The following is a 24,326-nucleotide window of genomic DNA, read 5'->3' on the forward strand; positions in this document are numbered from 1 at the left end:
TCATTTTACAGATAAGGGAAACTAAGGCTCAAAGAAGTTATACTTGCTTGTGGTCACAGAGATATGTGCTTCAGACAGGATAGGTTGTGAGATTATAATTGGTGTTTAAAATTTTCTTAATGATTAGCTAATTTATAATTTGATCATCTTGGAAAAGAAATCACCAAATCACTTTGTGTTATCCGTTTCTTTGCTTTTAACAAAGATGGTAACAGTTTTAGAGCTGAATTTTTTTTTTTTTTTTGGTAAGGATGTTGTGAATTTATGTGATTAAATGAATGGCCAAAATCTAGATGATAGAGAAGTATAGGTTTTATGTTCAATTTAGTTCAATTCAGTAAACATTTATTAAGTACCTACTAAACTCTCAAGAATTTTGGCAAAATTATTTCTCTTGTGTCATTTGAGGACCCCAAACCACACACTAAGTACTCAGTACAATTCTATTGCTTTTCATTTCTGTAGGAAACACAGAGCATAAGATACCTCTGACCACAACTGCCCCCTTATGGTTAGAGCAACAGTTTCTCTCTGCTTTATTTGAAATCCTTTTTCAACCTGTTTCAATAAAGTACAAACAGAATCCAGTAAAATGTGAGGATCCAATGGAGAAAACCCTCCCCCCCCAAAACAACATTTCTATCCTGTGCCATATGTTTAAAAAAAAAGTTAAACAAAATAAAATTAAGATTTTATCAGTTCATTCTTTAAAAGTCACTTTTTAATTCTGAAAGCAACTCAATGCAAATCAGAAGCAGTTCTTGGGTAACTGCAGTAAACACTATATTTTGACAATATATTTGTATATGTATATACATATATGTGTGTATGTCTCTGTGTGTGTGTGTGTGCATGTGTGTGTGTAACGTAAATCAGCCTGTTTTGATTCTATCTTAATTTGCCTCCCAGTTTTCAAGTTTAATCACAGCTCCTCTTACTTCAGAATGTGCAAGTTCAGTAGTGTTGGCTCCCAAATCTAGATGTAATATATATGTGATCACCTTTCTGGGTGATACTTGAGTTGCTCAGATGTGTTCTCACAACTGTTGCAGGGAGCATCCCAAGGATTGAAAACATCAGCATCTGAGATTTTATCTTCTTCAGTAGGCACTGGGACTACCATATATGGAATTTATTTAGGCTATCTATAGCATCTCTTCTGTGTGACTTAGCAAATTTGTGTTTAAATATGGTTACTGAATTTTTTTCTTTTGGAAATGGGAAGAACTTAGTAGCTTGGAATCAGTCCAAATTACTCTTTATCATCATTTTAAAAATTTAAAAAAATTTTTTAAAGGAAGTGGTGTGTTAACTGGAAACTGCCTCGGTAGCTCCCCTATGGTCACATACAAATGTTTGAGAGCTGATTAAATGACATTTGGCACAATCTAATTTATAGCTTGTTGTGGTCCTCTCTGCAAAAGTGCTACTTCAGAGGATAAGGCTGTGATGGTACTATTTGCATACCAAACTGAGTCTGGTTCTTTCTAATGTTATTGCAAATTTCCATTTCTTTCCTAATATTCTTAAAATTTTTTAAAATTTAAATTTGTTTATTTAATATTTTGTCCCATTACATTCAAAACATTTTTTATACATTTATTTTTAAGATTTTTGAGTGTTAGGTTCTCTTTCTTATTCCCACCCACAATTAAGAAACCATATGAGAAGTTATGCAAAACGTTTCCATAAAAGTCAAATTGTGAAAGAAAACATAGCTCTCTCATCCTAATGAAAATGGAATCTTCAAGAAAAATTAAGTTAAAAATAAAGAGAGAGATAGAGAAATAGAGAATGTTTTGGTCTGTATTCAGAGACAATCAGTTCCTTCTCTGGGTATGGAAAGGATTTTTCATGATAAGTCCTTAGGAGGAATTGTGGATGATTGTATTACTGAGAATAAGAGTCATTTACAGCTAATCATCCCAGAACACTGCTATTACTTTGTATTCAGTATATTTCACTTTGTTCTTGGAGAACTTTCCAGGTTTTTTTTTTTTTTTCTGAGAGCATCCTCATCATTTCCTAGAGAATAATAATATTCCATCAGAGAAACTTGTTTCAAAATTTTTGTACAATTACTATCACTAATTGTATTTCCCCCATTTATTCTCTCTGCTTTCATCCTGTCCCCCCTCAAAAGTGTTCTATTGAGCACTCCCTCCCCCAATATGCCCTCTCTTTTATCACCTTCCCTCCCTTTCCATATACAGTCCCCCTTATATTTTCCCTCAGATTAAGATAATTTCTATACCCTTATTGAATATGTATATTATTTCCTATTTGAGCCAATTCTGATGAGAGTAAGTTTCACTCACTACTCCTCTCCTCTCCCTCTTACCCTCCACTATTTTCTTGTCTCTTTTTTCTAGTAAATAATTTGTATCATTTCATTCTCCCTTTCCTTTTCTCTTAGTTCATTCCTCTCTCATCTCTTAATTTCATCATTAAAAAAAAAAGATATTATCCCTTCATATTCAACTCACACCTGCACTCTCTGTCTATAAATACTCCTTCTAAGTGCCATAATAATGAGAAAGTTCTAATGAGTTACTGGTATCATCATTTCTTGTAGGAATGTAAACAAATAATCTTTATTAAGTTCCTTATATCATTTTCCTGATTACCTCCTTATGCTTTTCTAGATTCCTATATTTGAAAATCAAATTTTCCATTCAGATCTAGGTTTTTCCTCATGAATGCTTGAAAATCTTCTGTTTCATTGAATGACAACCTTTTCTTCTGAAGGATTATACTCAGTTTTGCTAGGTGGGTGATTCTTGGTTGCAATCCTAGCTCTATTATTCTCTGAATATCATATTCCAAGCTCTCTGGTCTTTTAATGTAGAAGCTGATAAATCTTGTATTATCCTGACTGTAGCTCCATTATAGTCTGAATTTTCTTTCTGGATGCTTGCAATATTTTCTCCTTGACTTGAGAGTCCCAGAATTTGGCTATAATATTCCTGAGAGATTTGATTTTGGAATCTCTTTCAAAAGTGTTTGGTGAATTCTATCAATTTCTATTTTTTTACCTTTTGGTTCTATAATATCAGGACATTTTTCCTTTTTAATTTCTTGAAAAATGACGTCCAGGCTCTTTTTTTTTATCATGACTTTTAGTTAGATCAATAATTTTAAAATTATATCACTTGAATTGATTTTCTAGGTCAGTTGTTTTTCCAGTGAAATATTTCACATTTTCCCTATTTTTCTTTTTTTTTTTCTTTATTGTATCTTGATTTTTTTCATAAAGTCATTAGCTTCCACTTGCTCAATTCTATTTTTAAAGGAATTATTTTCCTCAGTGAATTTTTATGTTTCCTTTCCCAATTGGTCAATTTTGTTTTTTAAGTATTCTTCTCTTCATTAACTTGTTGTATTTCCTTTTACACCTATCAATTCTTTCCCTATTTTTTCCTCTACCTCTTTTACTTGATTTTCCAGAGTCCCTTTTGAGCTCTTCCATGTCCTGAGCTCAATTCTTAATTTTCTTGGAGGCTTTGGATATAGGAGCTTTGATTTTGTTAACATTTTCTGCATGTGTTTTGATCTTCTTTGTCACCACAATAATTTTCAATGGTCAGAAACTTCTTTTGTTTTCTGCTCTTTTCCCTAGCCAGTTACTCTTAGTTAAATAGAGCTTTGTTTCCAGGATGGAAGATGCATTGTCCCAAACTTCAGAGGTTTTATGCAGTTGTTTTCAAAAATCCTTCTAAGAATCTGACCACAAGCAATCTTTTCTGCCTTGGAGTTGTTAGGTTTGTCCCTGTCCCACTGTAGCTATAAGATCTAGTATGCTGTCTGCGACTGGGGCTGCTGATGGGTATGCATTGAGACTGCATACCTGACTCCCACTTCCTTGCCACAGTCTCTCTCCAATGACCTTCTAATCCTCCCTGTTATCTATAGGTGAGAGGTCCAGAAGTCTCCAGCACAGATGCTGATTCAGAGATCCTGCCTCACTGACACTTGGATCTGGGCTTGTGCAGTGGCCAAAACCTGCCTGCACTACGATTGTACTCTGGGCTCCCACTCTAGTTCCACAGACTTTTTCTGCTGACCTTCGAGGTTCCTTTGGAATCTCTGGGCTGAAAGGTCTGGAAGCCACCAGTGCTGCAGCTGATTCATCTGGGGTTTGGTTGGGCTGCATTGGAGTGCCCTGCACCAGGACTGTACACTGGATTGGCACCCTGGTGTTACTGAGCTTTTATGCTAAGCTTCTAAGTTATCTTGAGCTGGAAAATGTTTCACTCTATCATTTTGGGTGTTTAGATGCTCTAAAATTTATCTAGAGTCATTTTTTAAAAAAAGGAACTTGGAGCAGTTTGGAGGGAGAGGTTGGGCAAATTCCTGCCTTTATCCTGCCATATTGGCTTCATTTCTTTCTTGCTTAATACTCTGAAAAGAATTGATTCCTGATTCATTGCATATTGGAGGGACTGAATTGGAGTTGGGCCATGATAATACCTGTCTTACTTCTTTAAGCTTAGTGCAATTGTTTTTATGCTGTCATTTGCCCCCAAGTCTCATATTTAATGGATTTCTAAAACTTCTCTCCTTTAGGTAGTGGCTAAAATGTTCTTTTTTTTTCTAAATCTGAAGAATTTCCATCTGTGCTTCTGTTTTCAGTGTTGTGATAGTTTTGTGCTTCATGTTTCCTGAGACTTGCTTCCAAGCCCATAGCACAATCACAGTTAATTCTTTTGCGGATATGGGCATTGTTATTTTTCTTAATGGATTTTGAAATCTCATAGCTCTCATTTAATGATTTATTCTCCAGTACTGTCCTAATGATATAATTGTTTTTAAATCTTCCCCATCCATTTAGGCATATTTTCCAAAGAGATCTTTTGCCTCTGTGTTAAGTTGATCCTTTTGAAAATAATGAGATTTTTAAAAAAATCATGTCTAGAACTCTTTTTCTATCATGTTATGTGAAATGCTTTCTACATATTTCATTTTTACTGCTGATTAGTTCCTAAATATGGACTCAATGATTTCAGAAGTTAAGTTATGTCTTAGGCTATTGTAGCCATCTGTTTGGGAGTGGGCATCAGTTAGAAATGTTACAGAAATGCCCACATCCTGCTTGGGATTGGATGCTGCAGGGCTATCTACAGTATTCGTGCTTAAATGATTGATTCAGAATTCCTCAGCACTGACTACCTGATTTACAACAAGATCTTTATAAAGCTGAAACAAAACAGGATCATCTTGTAGCATTGTTTTTCTCTTTCAGTTCTTTTGGCTTTCCTCTTGAATTTGGGCAGTAACTGTGAAAGAAGGTCTTTCACAGCCTCTCTCTCCTTTACAACTCTGCTTTCATTGGAAAAATGGAAGTTGATTGTATCTCTTGAATGATCAACTGAAGCTGTATTTTAAGTTTTTCCTTATAGGAAAATAGGACTGATTTTCTGGCATTTAATGTCCATATGCATATGGCTTTGCAGATGGCCACACTAACCTTTCTGCCATGAAATATGGAGCGCTTCTTGCTTCTTTTACTACTTGTCTGTAATCAGTAAAACTTCTGAGGAAGTTGCCATGCTGACTGGATGGTGCATGCAGGAGCCCCAGCTAGAGCGAGCTTCTTTCCATTCCTATTTTCACTGGTGCTGCGTGGATGAGCCTAAGAGCCAGCTGACTCTGACATTGCCTCTGTGGTTTGGGAGTCTCACCTGCCACAATTGGTTATTATCCTTTGTTCTTGGAGAGGACTAAAATGACATCACTATATTAAAGTTGAGTTATGGTGTCTGACTGTGGCTGATTGGATCAATGTGAGCTAGAAATACTCTTCCACAAGTTGGATACAAATAATGTATGTGAACATTTGAGAAGGTTTCTCTAACTTTGTGCATATCATGTTTCTTCTGGGTTAATTCAATTCTACTTTGCTTATAGAGCATAGCACCATGACTGTGTCAGTGTCTTTCATATCTAGGGATACCTTGAGAGTGTCCTTGTATCACTTTTTCTGACCACCTTGTGAGAGCTTGCTCTTGTGAGTTCTTTTTTTTTTTTTTTTTAAGGCAAGCATTCATTTAGCATTGGAACAAAGTGGCCAGCCTGATGGAGTTGTGCTCTCTGCAGTAGAGTTGGAATGCTTGATAGTTTAGTTCATGAAAGGACCTCATTGTCTAGTATCTTATCCTGCCAGGTAATCTTCAGAATCTTCCCAAGACTATTCAAATGGAAGCAATTCAGTTTCCTGGAATGGCACTGGTATATCATCCAGATTTCACAGGCATACAACAATGAGGTCAGCACAATGGCTTTGTAGACCATCAGTTTGGTAGTCAGTCTAATAACTCTGCTCTCCCACACTTTACTTCAGAGTCTCCCAAACATTGAGCTAGATAATCAATGTACACGTCAATTTCATTATTAATGTGTATATGCTTGGAAAGTATACTGCCAAAGTAAAAAAATTCCTTTTGCTGTAACTGATGGTTCCATATATAGATGGTATAGTGCTGGCTGATGGAGGACCTCTGTTTTCTTGTTATTAATTATTAGGCCAAAACTAGCACAAAGCAGCAGAGAATTGATCCATAATTTGTTGCATCTCAGTGTTGAAGACTGCATTGAGTATGAGATTATCTGCAAACAAAAAATCCTGCACCAACACTCCACTTAAGTTTTGGCTTGCAACCTTTTTAGATTGAAGAATTTATCATCAGTGCTGTAGTTGACTTTGATTCCATGTTTGTCCTCATTGAAAGCATTTGTCAACATGATTGAAAACATCATGCTAAAAAGCATGGGAGCAAGCACACAATCTTATTTCACCCCATTGGTGACTGAGAAAACTTGAGAGCACTGCCCATTGTCCAGTGAGCAAGCATACCATGATGAAACTGATGAACTTCTCTGGGCAACTGAATTTTGACATAATTTTCTACAAGTCTTCACAACTGATAATATCAAAGACCTTGGTCAGATAAATGAAAATTGTCTATAGATTTCTGCTCCTGCAATTTTTTCTGGAGTTGTCAGGCAGTAAATGCCAAATTGACTGTTCCTTGGTCCCTTTTGAAATCACACTGGCTTTAAAGTGGATGATCTTTATCCAGGTGAAGGATCAGTCTAGTAAGGAGGACTCTAGCAAGAATCTTCCCAGCAGTGACTAAGACAGAGAGACTCTCCTGTGAGATTATCACAGGACAATCCATTCCTTTTTCCTTTATAGAGATGGACAATGGAGACATCCTTGAACTTCTGGAGCATAACTTCCTCTTGCCATATTATATGGAGAATATCAATTAGCTTTTGTATGAGCAATGAACCACTTCCCCTTCACTTCCCCTTGTAAAGTTGGCTGGGAGTATGCAGGCAAGTGATCCGAAGTAATGAGGAGAAGTTGGGAGGGACATGGCTGCTATGACACTTTTGGTTTCCAGACCTCCCACCTGCCTATACAGCCCAGACTATAGCACTCTACTATATGTTCAAGCTTCAAGTGTCTCCAGACCCAGTTTCCCAGCCCCAGGCAGGTTAAGGAGGTGAGAGAACATTAGCAAGGTCCAGATCTGAGTTGGAGGTTCTCTATTAATTTTAAAACAGTCAAATTACCTTACTCATTTACTATTGATTATTTTCTTTCTTCTCCTTTATTATTAAGGCTCAAAAAAGGGGTAGGTAAGAGGAGAGCAAAATGTGATGAGAAATCCAGATCACCAAAAGGATTCCCCAAGGAACAAACTGAAAATCTGACAGGTTCAGTTCAGTTTTTAAAATAGTGGTTAGGGAAAGAAAGTGTCAAATGACTGTAGTGTGCTTTATTATCTCTTTGTAAATAATATGCTTGTTTAAAATATGATTGACCTCTTTAAACAGGAAGTGGAGAGGATTAAAAAGAATGTTTGTGCCTGGTTTCCAAATCTGAGGGCACTAAGAATGATTATTCCCTGTGAACCAAGAATTATTTTGCCTTTAACAGGACTAGGTCATTCCTGAGGTCCATAGAGGCATGAGACAGAGTTCAGGCACTTTTCTACCAGAAGGGACTTTGCTCAGTCATAATCACAGTAATCTTGGAGTTGCATACCAGAAGTCAGTTGTTGCTCTTGGAGCCTTTTTTATTTAACTAGGATTTTTTTCCTCTTCTCTTGATATCTCACTTTAATTATGAACTTTTCAAACACTTATAAAAAAATAAAGCAATGCACAAGAAATGACCCTTGCTAAAGTCTGGGGAAAGATGACTGAGGGCAAGAGAGGATTCTGAGACGGGGGGGAGGAAAGGGAAAAGAAAGGCCATGGGAAGAGGCCAATTTCACTTCTATTTTTTTCTCTGTAATACCTAACAATGTAGTGAGGAAATGATGTTTTAGTCAAATACCTTTAAAAAGTGCTTAGTAGACAAATGTTTTTGACATGCCGTCATGATGAGAAACACATGCAGATGCTGTTAAGTCATGAGAAATATCTTGAGTTCTTGCCTGTGTACCCCATATGTGTGTAAATATTTAACTAGAGGAATGGTCACGTGAGAACCACTCCAAGGCAATCTTGGAGGCAGGAAGCCACAAATGATAGGTTTGAAATTTACCATGCATGGCTTATGTGTCCAGATAAGTACAGCCAAATGAAAAGGCTCAGAGAGGTTTATAAATAGCAGCAAACTTGGGTGGGAAGGATTAAAGAGAATTTTAATAGACTTTTCTCAAGTGTAATCTGGACACTTGGTATATACCAATCTGAGCTTAAAAAAACTTTTATATGAATGATTTGGTCAGCTATGTGTTTTGAGATTTGAACATATTACTCTTGCAGTTATATACACAGGGCATCACTGTGGGATCATAAATGTGCTTATAGGATTTCCTAGAAGGGCTTTAGCAATCATCCTGTCTAGCCCCTTCATTTTATTTATTTTTTTATATTAAATTTTCTCTCTCTCCTTACTAAACTTACCCTTCCCCACTGGGGAAAAAGAAAAGGAAAAAACAATCCATAATAATAAATTTTTATAGTTTCTTCCTATCTTCAATTCTTCTGACATCTTATTCCTTAACATATTCTTCAATCCAGTGACAGTGGTTTCCTGGCTATTTTGAGAATAAAACATTCCATCTTTCAGCTTGGGATACACACACATACACACACACACAGAGTTATATGTATATGTGTATGTATATATTTATATATACACTTTCCCTCCTCCATTCCAGTTGCTAACTTTCCTGGCTTCTCTTAAGTCCTAACTACAATTTTATTTTCTATGGGAAGCCTTCCCCAAGCCCTCTTGATTTAAATTTTTCCCTCTTTTAATTATTTCCTTTTCATCCTGAAAATAACTTCCCTCCTCCCCCAGGCAATTGGGATTAAGTGACTTGCCCAGGGTCACACAGCTAGGAAGTGTTAAGTGTCTGAGACCAGCTTTGAACTCAGGTCCTCCTGACTTCAGGGCTGGTGCTCTATCCATTGCACCACCTAGCTGCCCCCCAAATAGCTTGTTTTTGACATAGTTTCTTGCATGTTGTCTCCCCTTTAGATTGTAAGCTCCTGGAGAACAAGGTCTGTTTTTGTTATCTCCAGTGTTTAGCACAATGTCTGGCACATAGAAGGTGCTAAATAATTAAATGCTGATTGATTAGTTGAGTGAAAATCAAAGGAAGTCAGGGAAAGGAATTATTAGAGGCTATAGAACCTTAAACATTAAGGTAACCAAGCTATTTGGCTGTCTTTACGTTTCAGTGAAAAAAAAATACAAACTCCCTGTAAACTCACAGATTCCTCTTTTTATGATTTCTTCTTCATTGGCCTCCTAGTAAAAATTCCTCTCAAAACCCTTATAGAAAAAGGGATTTTCCCCCCCCCACATCTGGATCTCCATTCTTTTTATTGGAGACTGATGCATCCCTGGTAGCTTGGTTTGATCTTTGCAGTAGGAATCCTTCAGCTCCACATTTCCAGTTTCACCAGGATATTATGGAGTTGGGATTGAGATAATGTGAAAATACAGGAGAGGGAGTATAAGAAAGGGTTTCATTTAAAGATGTGAACCTTTCCCTGATGGTGCATTCCTTTAAATTTCCACAGAGCCTGCCACCTGGCATTGCCTACTGAACCATTTTTTGGCTCAGCAACTCATCACTGATTTCTGCCATTTGGTGTAAGAGATTAGGATTATTCTTGGTTTACTTCTGTCATCTCTCCAAGTTTAAAAGAAGTTAAAACTTCATTTTCTCAACTTCATTCCAAGTATGTGACACTAGCAATATGTCTTTTAATGTCATTTGTTAATATTTTGTCTCTCTTCAAATTACATGTTAATTCATGAGGGATCCTCAAAAGATGTTTTAAATCATGAATCCTGGGCTAGGTATGATTTGAATATTATGTAATTTACACTTTCATTTACATGAGCATGCATTATTCCTTGTGGCAAAAATGAAGCAAAATAAAACAAATAGAGAATTGTAGTGTCTAAGTTAATACTATCTGAAATCTGAATAAGTTTTTTTCATATTCTCTCCTTTGAATATTATATCTCTTGGTAGACTATAAGCTCCCAGAAGACAAGAGAAGGACTTTTATTTTATCTTTGTATTTTTAGCAACTAAAATGATAACATGAAGATGTAGTACTTCATAAATTTTCATTAGATAAGTTTTTATTGCTTATCTCCAATCTCATATCTCCAATGGCTTTCTAGAATTAGATATCTGGTAGATATCTTAAACTCAATATGTCCAAAGTGGAACTCATTATCTTTCCCTCCTCTAATGTTCCCCCTTCCTACCTTTTTATAACATCCTCCTAGTCCCTCAGACTCAATTAAGGAGCCATTCTGCTCTTCTATCTAATCTATTGCCAAAGCCTATCAAATTCACCTGTGCAACATCTCTTAAATATGCCCCTTTTTTTTCTTCTGACACTGTCATCACTCTAGTGCAGGCTCTCATCACTTCACACTTGGACTATTAATACTCAGCTGGTAGGTCTGTCTGCCTCAAGTGTTAACCAACTGTGGTCTAATCTCTTAGATTATACTCCTAAAAGGATTTTCTTAAAGCATAGGTCCTCTCACTTCACTTCCTCCTCATCCTACCACTCAAGGGCTCCCTATTGCCTCTAGAAACATATGCAAAATACCTTTCTCAATTCTGGCCATTACCTGAAATGACCCCATGCCTCTATACCTACTGACTTTCCTGTCTTCTTTTGAGTCCCAATTAAGATCTCACCTTCTATAGGAAGGCTTGCCTAATCCCTCTTAATTCTAGTACCTTTCCTCTCTCTAATATTTGTTACTTATCTTGTATAGCTTGCCATATATATCTGCATATAAGTATATATATATATGTATATAACCTTATAATTTTTTTGCTTGTTGTCTCCCTTATTAGATTATCAGCTCCTAGAGGGCTTCAAGTTTTCAAGTCCCTCCCTATTCCTGTCCATTCTACACACTGCTGTTAAAATAATCTTTCTTAAGTGCCAATCTGACCATATGATTCCTCTACTCAGTGTACATCAATGGTTTTCTATCAACTCTAGGTTGCAATAAAAATTCCTCTATTTAGCTTTTAAACCTTGACAATGTGATTCCACACATCTTTCTAGCCTCATTGTCATTAAGGCCTCCCTTTGCTTTCTATGATTCAGGCAGATCTGTGCTTTTCATATGAGTCATTCTAATTCTGTGCCCCCATGCTAATACCTTTTACCTCTGCTTTATAAGATTCTTTTTTTATACTAAAAAATAGCATCTTCCTATAAGATGTTATTCAAGCATCACCTTCTGCTTGAAGTCTTCTTCAATGTTAGTGTACTTCTTCCCTAACTACTTTATATGTAGTTATATTTCTTAATTTTGTATGCCATATATCATAGATATGGACTTCGTATGGTGACAAAAGTTTCACAAAATTTCTGAGTAGGGAGAACTGAATCAGATTAAAATAAAACAGGGAAATGTTTGATAAAATAAGTAAAAAAGCAATACAATGCTTATGATGTTAATTAGTAGTTTTCTATGTCAATATATGGCCATAGAGATTTGTTCAGTTGTTTCAGCCCTGTCTTATTTTTTATGAATCTTGGGGTTTTCTTGGCAAAGATATTAGAGTGAGTTACCATTTCTTTTTCCATTTCATTTTACATCTGAGGAAACTGAGGCAAACAGGATTAAATGACTTGTCCAAATTCACACAGTAAGTATTGGAGGCTGGATTTGAACTCAGGAAGGTGAATCTTCCTGACTCCAGAGTAGCAATCTAATTGCTACCTCGATGCCCTTTACTAAGTTCTTTCAGAACTTAATAAACTTTCAGAACTTAATAATAAACTTAATTATCTTTCTATAATCCTCATGGGCTCAATCATTCTATCTACTTCATTCTTTTACTTATTTGTTAATTTATCCATTTATTCATGTGGGCATGAATAACTTGCTTATTTAAAGCCTGAATTTGGATCCTGCCTAAGGCACTTAGCAGCTAGATGATCTTGGGCAATTTAATGCAAACTCTACTAGCCTTAGTTTCTTTATCCACAAAATGGGGCTAATGACATCTAACTCACAGGGTTGTTGAGAGGATCAAATGAGTTAACAAATGTAAAATGCTTCATATACTTTAAAGTATTAAACTAATATAGTTTTTCTTATCATTGTTCTCTGAAAAAACATATTGCTCTCTGTATACTATGCTTAGTATATTATTTTAACTCTCATTTGTAACAGCAGCGACAACAAAATCTTTCATAAACTTCCTACTTTTTTCTTCATTATTGCATGGACGTAACACTAGGTTTCAAAAGACCATGACATGACCATTTGGCAATTCTAATCAACTCAAAAGAAATTTCAGGTATGGGCTTAATGATTTCTTTTATGTCTTTAGCCTGAGGACAAATTCAGCTGAATTCATTAGGCATTGATTAAGAGCCTTTTGTACTAGGCACAGTCAAACTGGGGCAGGGAGAGTCTTAACTATGTTTGGAGTTGCTCACCTCTGGAAGGTTGGATACTAACTAGGTAATTATTTTTCTCAGCCATAGTAACTAAAGTTACTATCCAACTATCTTTGGAGGGCTTGGGGAAACAGAGGGTGAGGTAGGAAATAGTGGCTATACTTATAAGTAGAATGAGTACTTAGATCATAAAATTGTGCATTTTTGAATAATGGAAGAACAGTCATAGATTTAGAGCAAGAAGAATACCATAGAGGCCAACTAAAATCCTTTCTTTTTTATATATAGAGAAGCTGAAATCCAGAGCATCTAAGTATCTTGCTTGGGGGTCCTCTTCCTACTAAAGAATTTAAATCCACTTCCTCAGATACCAAATCCAGCATTCTTTGCATTATATTGTGCTAATGATAATAATAGTGGTAATAATGTTGCCTGGGATTAGCATTGGACTTTCTTCTTTTAAGTGTGCTTCATTAACTTTTTTTGGACCTTATAACAAAACTCTTTATTGTCTGTATTTCTGAGTTAAAAAAACCCAAAGTCACAAAGCAAGTTTGTGCCAGAGATGAAATTAGAATCTTTTCCTTAATCCCCCAATTGATACAGACACTCACAATTTACTTCTGAAAGAAGAAGCATAGGTAAATCTGCTAGTTTTCTTCAAAATTCATCTAGAGCCTCTCCTTTTGCATGAGATCTTTAGTGATCACCCTATTTATCTCCTTCCTTTAAGCTGCTACTACTTTCCCCCTCAAGGTTACATTGTATATGCCATATTTGTGTTTTGTATTTACCTTTATGTATGTAGATTTATTTGCCATATTAGACTGTAAATTTCTTGAGGGCAGGGCTATTTTGTTAATATCCTTATGGTGCAGATATTTTCTTGTTTTTATCTCTTGCAGAAATGGAGTGCTTATCTCACATATTTCTTGAACAGATTAGCTCTTAATCATTGTACAATCTACAGAGGAAGCAAATATACTAGGTTGTCTTCTTTTTTTAGTGAAAAGAGAAATAGAATTAATGATTTGAAGTAGCTATAGCCTTCTCAGAAGTTCAGTGGTAGAATGCATGTTTATGTAAGGACATAAACATGCTTCTTTGACATATAGCACAACTAATTGTGACACTAGTATTAACTTGCTCTTCCAGTAAATAAAGCCTTATCTTATTAATTGAGACTCCTTAGTCAGTGATAAGTGGAAGGAGGGCTATGCTGAAATATATATTTACTAAGTAAAACCTTTTTTTTAGAAATATAGTATGTCAATTTCATAGAGAAGGAAGAACCCTTGAAACTCTTAAGAGAAATGATTTTTCTAGCATTGTCAAACTGCTTTGGAAAATTCTACTTTCACATAAATTAAGACAATGATAATTATAGGTTATTAATTATAGTTAATTATAGTTTCATTAAATTGTTTCCCCTAAATCCCCCTATACTGATTGGACCATAGAATAATCGATCCAGAGCTGGGCCCAATTCTCTAATTTTACAAAAGGAAACAGAGTCCAAGAATGGTGAATTATTTTTGTTGAAATTCACACAAGTAGTAAGCGACAGATGCAGTATTTTTCATAATCTGATTCCAGATTCTGTTAGTATGGATGGAATATTCAAGGCTAAATGTAGAACAAAATTCACATTTTCTGTTTACATATATAATATATATATATATATATTATATATATATATATATACACACTCACATACACATGCACATATGCACGCACACCTGCCCACCATACCCACAAGCACTACACTGTGTGCACACCCATGCACACATATACATATATTCCATAATTTAGGTCCAGACCTCCATTTAATTTAAATTAAATAGCCTATATGATTATTTACAAAATACTTGTATGAGCTGTTTTGAAACTTGAAAAGTCCTATCACTTGAGGTACCTGCTTAAGATGGACTCTATATAATTTAGAAAACAATAACTATCTTACCCCTGTGTGGCAGCTATGTGGAACAATGGATAGAGTGCTAGATCGCAGGCCAGGAAAACTCCTTTTCCTAAGTTCAAATCTGGCCTGAGACACTTAACTAGCTGTGTGACCCTGGCCAAGTCACTTTAATCCTGTTTGCCTCAGTTTTCTCATCTGAAAAATGAGCTGGAAAAGGAAATGGCAAAGCACTCCAGTATCTTTGCTAAAAAAACAAAACAAAACAAACAAACAAAAAAAAAACCCTAAAGGAATCACAAAGAATCATACAACTGAAAAACAATAAGAACAAATCTTACCCCTAATATAGTTTGCAAATCTTGGCTAATTAAAGGTATGTCTATTCTACCATAAAGCTGTCGCTTCCCCGTATATCCTCTTTTCCTGCTCCCCTTTTCTGGTCGGTAATTTGAATTATTGTTAGTTTTTTAACCATCCAGCAAGGGTCAAATTTTTGGTTGGTTTTACCTGTATATTGAATATTACAACAGACTTTTGGGTAAAAGAACAGAACCATGTTGAACAGTAGTAAACCAGGCTCAGAAATTTAGGATAAATAATCTAAGACATTGCCATCTTGTGGCCTATTGAGAAATGATAAATTCTTTTCCTTTGATCTTCAGTCATTCAATCTGCTTGCTCCCTTTTTGCTGCCTCTTATGTCAAGCTTTGTCATCCTTTAAAAACCCTTTACTTGCTTCTTTTTTGCCCTCAAACTCTCTTCTCTTAAGAGTTTCAAGTGTTCTTTCTTCTCTCATATTCATTGCCTTCCCTTTTTCACCAACCTCTTCTTTCCAAATCTCTAGAAATCTGGCTTTTGACCCCAAAGCTCTCTCCAGTCTCTTAGTTATTAAATTGAATAGTCCTTTGAAAGTCCTCTTCCTCAATTCTTCAGCTTTTTTACACTGCTGGCTATCTTTTAATCCTATACACCTTCTTCTCTCTTTTCTGGTTCTTGTACCTGTTTGAGAGCTCCTTAGGCTTCTTTGCTGAATTATCATCAATGTTTTGACATTTAAGCATATGGGTACTTTTTTTCCTTAATCCTCTTCTCATCAGATTTTGATTTATTGTTTATTTCTTGCCAAAATTTAATTTTTGGAGAAAATACTAAAAAAAAATCAGATTCAAAATTAAAAAAAAATGACATTGGTATATTTTTTTGGGTGTGGTAGGGTGAGTGGGAATGGAGTTTGGAGCTAGTTGTTAATCATTCATCAGCATAGCCCTGTAGGGTAGGGAGCCCAAAAGTCAATCAGATTGGATTTGGAAGTTATACAGGTTTAGGGATTGGTTGATTTACCATTTTATCATCACCAAGGATAGCTCTGTCATGAGTCCCAGCTCCAATGTTAATTTGATTATTTGTTTTAAGAATATTTAAGGATATTTGTTTTAAGAAGGAAATATGATTGCTGTTATATTTTTTAAAATAAGGTTATTGGTATAATTTTAGATTCTTTTTTATCTTCAGTCCAAAAGAGGAATTCTTTGAAACGGTTCCCCTATTCTTTCTTAATTTGAAAATGAGCATATATCAGCCTTTTCTTTTCACCCTCCTTCTTCATGAAGGAAGTTTCACATCTGACAGACAAATTGAAGGAAGAATGTACAGAATTTTGAGATGGTTTGGATGTATTAGGTGAAGGGAGTGATAGAAAAAAAATCTCAAATTAATTCTGAGATTTCAAGTCTGATAGGAGATAGGAGGTACCTAGGTGGTACCTAATCATTTATGATTAGACTCAATTAACTTCCCATATACATAAAACTCACATTTTCTATGGGTCATATTTGGCTTATATAAACATGATATATGTACATATATATAAATACACACATGGTACATGTATAAACACATTTTAAATGAGATGCAGAAAATGGTCATGTACTAGGCATTTATCTTCTAATTATTCATGCTTTTTATTTTATTTTATTTTATTTTATTTTATTTTATTTTTATTTATTTTTTCCTGAGGCTAGGGTTAAGTGACTTGCCCAGGGTCACACAGCTAGGAAGTGTTAAGTGTCTGAGACCATATTAGAACTCGGGTCCTCTTGAATTCAAGGCTGGTGTTCTATCCACTGCGCCACCTAGCTGCCCCCATGCCTTTTATTTTAAATTGAATGGATCATACATGAAATTTAAATGAAAGTTTTATCCAAAGTAAAAATGCAGGTGAAAATAGACAAATTTAGAAGGATTTTTCAGAGATACTAATAGGATTGAAGTGAACTGGCACAGAGAAATTGGTTGAAATGAGGACAGTTTTGAAGAAAATGACTATTTCATCACAGAATTCATGAAAAAAGAGGAAAACTGGACATAGTTTCATATATAGGCTGGAATGGTGGGTGGAGATGCATTTCAAAGATTTCATAAAAAGGGTTGGCAAGATTCTAATGATATAAAATTCTACAGAGGAAGTCATCTTGAGGCAGGTTTGAACTAAAATTTGAAGTTCTAAAAATATATTACTCTGAGAAAGTAAAGGGGAGACTGTCTGAAGAAACTGATGTACATTTACAGAAAACTCATGAACAAACAATATAAAAATTATCATAGGAGGTCAGATTACTAAGGCTGTATGCAAAAAGATGTCATGATCTTTTAAGGAGACAGGTATCAGGAGGTAGCTAGGTATCATATCATAGGTATCATAGAAGCAAGAAGGAGACACAATAGCTAACCTAATGTAGCAAATTTGGAGTCCATAAGATCTGAGTTTGAATCCAACCAGAGATAATAAGAGCAACTATCTCACAGGAGAGGTTAAGAGATAACTTGGCTGCCTCTGATGAATTCAAGTTATTAGTTCTAGAAACCTAACCCTCTGGAAACTGAATGATCTAGCTGATTAGGTTGGAGAGTTGTAAAACATTTTGAAAATTCTTGGTATATAGGAAGAGTTCTGCAAGCCTGGAGATAAGTAAATGTCCCACTTAGGTTTATTTATTTGCATTTTTAGAAAGAACACAAACTCTAGGCCAGTGAATTTGATTTCTATTTCTGACAAAATTCTAGAATGCGTTATTAAAGAGATAGACAGTACTAGGATTTTAGAAGCTGAAATGATGATAACTGAGAACCAATATGACTTCATCATCTGCCAGGCTAACCTCATTCCCTTTTTAAAGGATTAATATATTAGTAAGGGGAATTCCTTAGATTTAGTATAGCTGGATTTCAGCATAGTTTTGTTTTGTCTGTCTGATTTTTGTGGGTAAGATGGGAAGATGTGAATTAGATCAGAGGTGTCAAATATTTAGCTCACAGGCCACATGTGGCCCACAACACTCCAAGTATGGTGAATGAGATGAAAATGCAATTGGGAACTAATTAACAAAACAAAATAAAATACAACAAAACATAAAGTTAATATATGACTTTCTAAGTCAACATGCAGCTCATAAGAATCCTTATGTAAAGAGTAGTGATTTTGTTTCTACTGTTAGATGATCATGCTGTTAGGTGGGTTTGAAGCTGAGAAAGCATAGTAATAAATTATTATCAATTTGTATAAGTTGTTAATATGTTAGAAAAGATTCAACATGTGGTAAAGGATCTCATATACACACATATATTAAAATATATTTATTTACACATACACATAGATATGTAATACATACATAGAACATATACACATACATTTTTTTATAAGAAAACCTATTGATCTTATGGGGGCAAATTCTTACCTATTCAGAAAACATTGCTCTCCTGAAAGACTCTTTTCCCCTGAGTCCCAAATGATTAGTATTTTACTCTACCACATTTTAAATCATGACTTTTAATTTTATTTCCCACCAAAACTTTTAATTGAGAGTGGTTATGAAGCAATTGTACTGATTTAGGTTTCACTTCTTTTTTCTTCTGCCCGCACTATGGTAATGGTGCAAATGAGCATGGGGAAAGTACAGCACAGAAAGGGAATGAGTAGGAAGTAAATGGGATCATATACAAACACAGTAATGAATTTTTAAAGAGTTGAATTAATTATATTTGCATTGTTTTGCTCAGACCTGTGATTTCATTGATATTGGAGAACTCTAGTATGGACAGTTTCTATGAGGAAACACATTGATAATTGATCTGTAAAATACAGTTTTAGAAAGATAAAAGTGTGAAGTCTCTTGTCCAGAGTCCAAAACTAATATATTTCAAAGGCAGGGTTTGAATGCAAGTCTTCCTGACTTAAGAATAATCTCACTACTATCACCAGGTTACTTTTTATTTTTAAATGCTTTTTAAAAAAACTATGAATTTGACATTCATCAACAAGGATAAGCATTTCCATATACAAAAGGCCAGAAAATGAAGATCACATATGAAATCAGGAATCTTGCTGCATAGCTTGATGTTTTTGTAAAATATATGAAATTTATCATGATAGTACCAACACTGCTCTTCTTTTCTGAATATCCACTCTGAACTTTCCTTCTTCTCTCTTTAGTGCATTTTTTGAATGTTTTATTGATGATCTTTTCTTTTTTTTATATATTATGACTTATCATTTTTGTATCATAATTTTTTTTGCATTATTACTTCAACCAATCCTTCATAACATGATGCTTTTAAAATACATGTATAAAATCAACTTGCCTTTCTCCTCTTAAAGAGTTCATATCCAAAATTTTACAGCATTATTGAATATTTTAAAATATGTAAATATATTCAAGTCTGACCAATATTGGAAGGGCTGGAGAAAACAGGAACATTAATTCATTGTTGGTAGAGCTATCTGTTCTTTTCCTCTAAATAACATAAGTGTTGATGCTGCATTATTTTAGGTAAAATTTAAGAATGAATGTCTAACAAATATTGGAGGTACTGTGAGAAAATAAGCACATTAATTCACTGTTAGAACTGTGAAGTGGTCTAACCATTGGAAAGCAGTTTGGAACTATGCCCAAAAAGTCTGTGCATACCTTTTGACTGAACCCACCACTAGGTCTATATTCCCCCAAAGATCACAGAATGAAGAAATATTTGTAGTAGCTCTTTTTGTGGATGCAAAATAATTGAAAACTGAGGGGATTACCTCAACAGAAGAATAGACGAACAAATGAAAGTTATAGGATACCATTGTACTTCAAGAAATTATGAAAAGGGATGATTTTCAAAGACACCTGGGAAAAAGAATATTATTATAAGGATAACTTGGAAATACATAAGAGTTCTGTTTGATGCAATGATTAGTCATGATTCTAGAAGACCAACAAATAAGAATGCTAGTCAGCTACTGACAACTGACGGATTCAAGGTGCAGAATGAAACATATTTTTTAGACATGACTATTGTGAGAATTTTTTCCTATGTATATTTGTGATGAGGATTTTTTTCCCCAATGGAAGAAAGGGAGAAAATAGATTTTTATTATTGAAGTCTTCGTTTTTTTTTTTTAAATGAAACCTTAAGAAGCTAACCTTAATTCATATTTTAAAAGTATTTCTATATTCCAGGTGCTATGGTAAGTACTGAAGCTACAAAAATAAAACCAGTCCCTGACCTCAAAGAGCTTATTATCTAAAGGGTAAGAAATAATTATGGAGACTGGAAATAAATCTTAATTACATTCAAAGAAAATAAGAAGTAATTTTATTTTGGTGGGTGGAGTAAAATGGAAAGAGATTTAGTAAAAATTTTTCCATAAAAATGGATCTTATTGTTGATCTAATTGTTGAGTAAACCATAAGTATTTGAAAATGGGGTAAGGAGAAAGAACATTCTAGGAATGGAGACAGCCTGTGTAAAGTCACAGAAATGCGAGGTAGAATTTAGTAAAGAGAGTGCATGAGTAAGGCATTTTAGCTGTATCTGGGTAAATAGAAATAAGTTTGAAAAGCTAGATTGGAACTAGAGGTAAAGAGCTTTAAATACCCAAAGAAAAGTATTTGGTTTTGATCCTAGAGGTAGCATAGTTTGATGGAAAGGATATTGAATATAAAGAATGACTTGGGTTCAAATCCTATTTCTGATAATATCTGTATGATTTCACTGGCGATTCACTTAGTCTTCTTTGATTTTAAATTTTTAAAATCAATAACATTAGAGATTGGATAATATGGTCTTAAGTCTCTTTCAGTTCATTAAATTGTAAGTTCCTTGAGGGAAGAGTTTCTTTTTATATTTGTATCCACAGCATTTAGCACAATGCCTTAGTGACATAGTGTCACTAAGTAGCTGTTTACTGACTATTTGACAGAGGGAGACTTGTGGCAAGGAGATCAATTAGCAGATTACTGCAGTGATCTAAGAAAAAAGTCACAAGGATCTGAGTGTGAGTAGTATAGATATGATGTAAATGAAGAGGATGGTGGATGCAAATTATATCATGGAGACTGAATTGATTAAACTTGGTAATTGGATGGAATGGAATGTGGGATGAATAAAAGTTAAGTATCAATGAACATTCCTAAATTCTGAACATGGGTAACTGGAAAGAAGGTGGTACCCTATCTTTTTTTACCTGGAATGTATTCCCTCTCTTCCTTTAAAACACACTTCAGTGTGGCAGCCCTTTTCGTAGTGTCTAGAAACTGGAAACTGAATGGACACCCATCAATTGGAGAATGGTTGAGTAAATTATGGTATAGGAATGGTATGGAACCATCCAACAGGATGATTTCAGAGAATCTTGGAGAGAATTACAGTGAACTGATGCTCAGTGAACTGAGCAGAGCCAGATCATTATACATGGCAAAAACAATATCAATTCTGATGGATATGGCTCTCTTCAACAATGAATTGATTCAGATCAGTTCCAATAGTTCAGTAATGAAGAGAGCCATCTATACCCAGGGAGAGGACTGGGGGAACTGATTGTGGATCACAACATAGAATTTTCACTCTTTCTGCTGTTGTTTGATTGCATTTTTGTTTTCCTTCTCAGGTTTTTTTTTTTTTTTTCTTTCTAGATCTGATTTTTCTTGTGCAGCAAGATAACTGTATGTATATGTATACATATATTGGATTTAACATATATTTTAACATATTTTGGAATACCTGCCATCTAGGGGAGGGGGTGGGGGGGAAGGAGGGGAAAATTTGGACACAAAATTTTGCAAGGGTCAGTGTTGAAAAATTACCTTTGTAAATAAAAAGACATATATATATATATATATATATATATATATATATATATATATATATATATATATATATATATATATATATATATAAACACCGTTCAAGTCCTCTCTTATGCATGAAGCCTTTCTTTGTCCCAGTAACTGCTAGTGCTTTTCTTCTCAAACTACTTTTTATTTGGACATTTTGTATATGTTTACAGTTCTTCAATTCATATTTCTGATATATATATATATATGTGTGTGTGTATGTATGTATATGTATGTATGTGTGTATATATATATATATATATATTTGTTATCTTCCATTAAAATGTAAATTCCTCAAGGGAAGAGAATATTTCTTTTTTTTTTTTTTTTTTTTTTTTTTTTTGCTCTTGCATCCTCAGTAGATATTTACTGAATGTTTTCTGGTTGATTGACAGAAATAAAGATGTTAGGAAATAGTGTTGTTTTTTTTCCCAGAGGGTTGTATCATGTTGAATTTGAGATGCCTTTGGGGCATCTTAAGACATCTAGGTAAAGATATCTAGAGAAAGTTGTAGATGTATGAATATGCAGATTTAGAAATTAACTACATAGACATACAGATATTATATCTCCCCTGTTGATACATAAGTCTCTTGAGGGCCAAATCTGTTTCACTGTTTTCTTTGTATCCTCTGTGCTTAACACAGTGCCTGGAACATAGTAGGAGATTTGATAGTGTTTGGTGATTGAATGAATGATTCATTGCGTCGTCTCTGCCACCCAACTCCAGGCTGACTAAATAGTGGGCATTTGAGAAAATATTTGATAGATGGACTAATTTAGAAAAATATAGGGGGTAAGTATTGATAATATCATCTTAAAGGACAGAGAGTTAAGAACATTTCTATTAGAGAAACATCTAGCTTTCAAGAGCTCTCCTGACAAAATGCTTGACTAAATAGGAACACTATGTTCTATTCTTTCCTTGATACCTGTATGTAGTTATATATCTGTTATGATGCTTGGTCACATTAATAAGTTACTTTTAAGTCAAAAAAGAGAAGAAACCTTTCACTAGTGTTGGATGCTGACAAGAAGGATAGTTTTTCTCTTTAGTTCTCTTTCAGTTTGCATTACTATTTAGTTGAATTAGTTGGGCACAGTCTGTTTCTGCTATGAACAAATAAAAATAGCCTCTTCATCTAATTTAATGTAATTGACTCAAAAAATTCACAGGGTGTTAAAGGAATTAAATGCTATTAGGGCTTCATTTTATTCCTGAAGGTTGTTTTTGAAGACATTCTATATAATTGAAGTAGAAGTTTCTGAATCTTGTCTTTTCTCACAAATAGTGAAGTGTCAATGATTCTTCACCTAAAGCATAGTGATTGCTGTTATTGGAGTAAATTGACACTTTGCCTTTTATGCAGTATTTTCCAAAATAATTGGAATCTCAAATGATTAAAATAGTAGCTCTGTACCTTAATAATTGCAGCTTTGATAACATTTCTTCTTGATTTGTAAAAGGGAAATGCCATTTTGCTTCTCAAACTAATTGTTAAATTTAGAAAAAGTAATGGGGAAGTATTTCTATGGGCATATATACTGTTCTGTCCCTTGAGACTGTATACTCAGCAACTGAGATAAAGAATAAATAATCTTGAGTAACATCATAATATATTGGTACACTCTCAAAAAATCTGCAGTATGTTGGATAAAGTTGTGGAGATGACAGATAATATATCTGCTAAATTGAATGAATTGAACCTAATTTTTCAGATGATGAAAACTGAGTACCAGAAAATTTTAAATGACATACCCACGGTCTTTAAACAGTACAGATGGAATTCAAAATTCATAGGAGACAAAATCCAAGAAAAAGCCTGCATGATGGAGATGAGTTTTGACCGGGAAATTGATTGATGAGAATCAAGAGAGAGTATATCTGGCAGAGTTCAGTAAGAACAAAGGGACAGAGGAATGTGCAAAGGATAATAAAGAAATTAGACTAAATAGAATGGAGTGGTTTTTTTTTTAAGATGAATCAATATTCCAAAGTCCATGGCCTCTAAAGTCTATATACAAGTACACAAAATATGACTAGGAAGCAAGAACAGCTGAGAATCAATGCGAGTAGGCAAATGTATTAAAATTTATTGAGATCATGTCTGGAAGATGACTTTGGAAAATATGATATTCAAAAAATCACCCAATAAACAGATTACAATTCTTAAACAGCTATTGAGCTGTAAATACTCTGCAAAATGCTTTGGGGGATTAGAAATAAAAGCAAATTTTCTGTAATTTGGTCTAGTTGATGAGACCAGATATGAAATAACTAGAGAAATATTTCTAGGCAACACATAAGAAAGTATGTAATAAA

The 24,326-nt window shown here is 34.5% G+C and overlaps 1 protein-coding gene and 1 pseudogene across 3 annotated transcripts in view; one reads left to right on the forward strand and one right to left on the reverse strand.

Moving 5' to 3' along the window:
• Positions 1-24,326, forward strand: part of IPCEF1 (interaction protein for cytohesin exchange factors 1) — a 190,297-nt gene that overhangs the window by 40,458 nt on the left and 125,513 nt on the right. The window contains exon 1 of one of the 3 annotated variants that reach the window (XM_074309478.1): positions 12,973-12,991. The exons of the other annotated variants lie outside the window; for them this stretch is intronic. The gene's annotated coding sequence lies outside the window, so the exon portion shown is untranslated. Of the gene's footprint in view, positions 1-12,972; positions 12,992-24,326 lie in introns of those variants that run through there. 3 annotated transcript variants of the gene reach the window in all.
• LOC141540654 (general transcription factor IIH subunit 1-like) lies at positions 955-5,549 on the reverse strand (annotated as a pseudogene).

Source organism: Sminthopsis crassicaudata, chromosome 4 (assembly GCF_048593235.1).
Source record: "Sminthopsis crassicaudata isolate SCR6 chromosome 4, ASM4859323v1, whole genome shotgun sequence".
Lineage (NCBI taxonomy): Eukaryota > Metazoa > Chordata > Mammalia > Dasyuromorphia > Dasyuridae > Sminthopsis > Sminthopsis crassicaudata.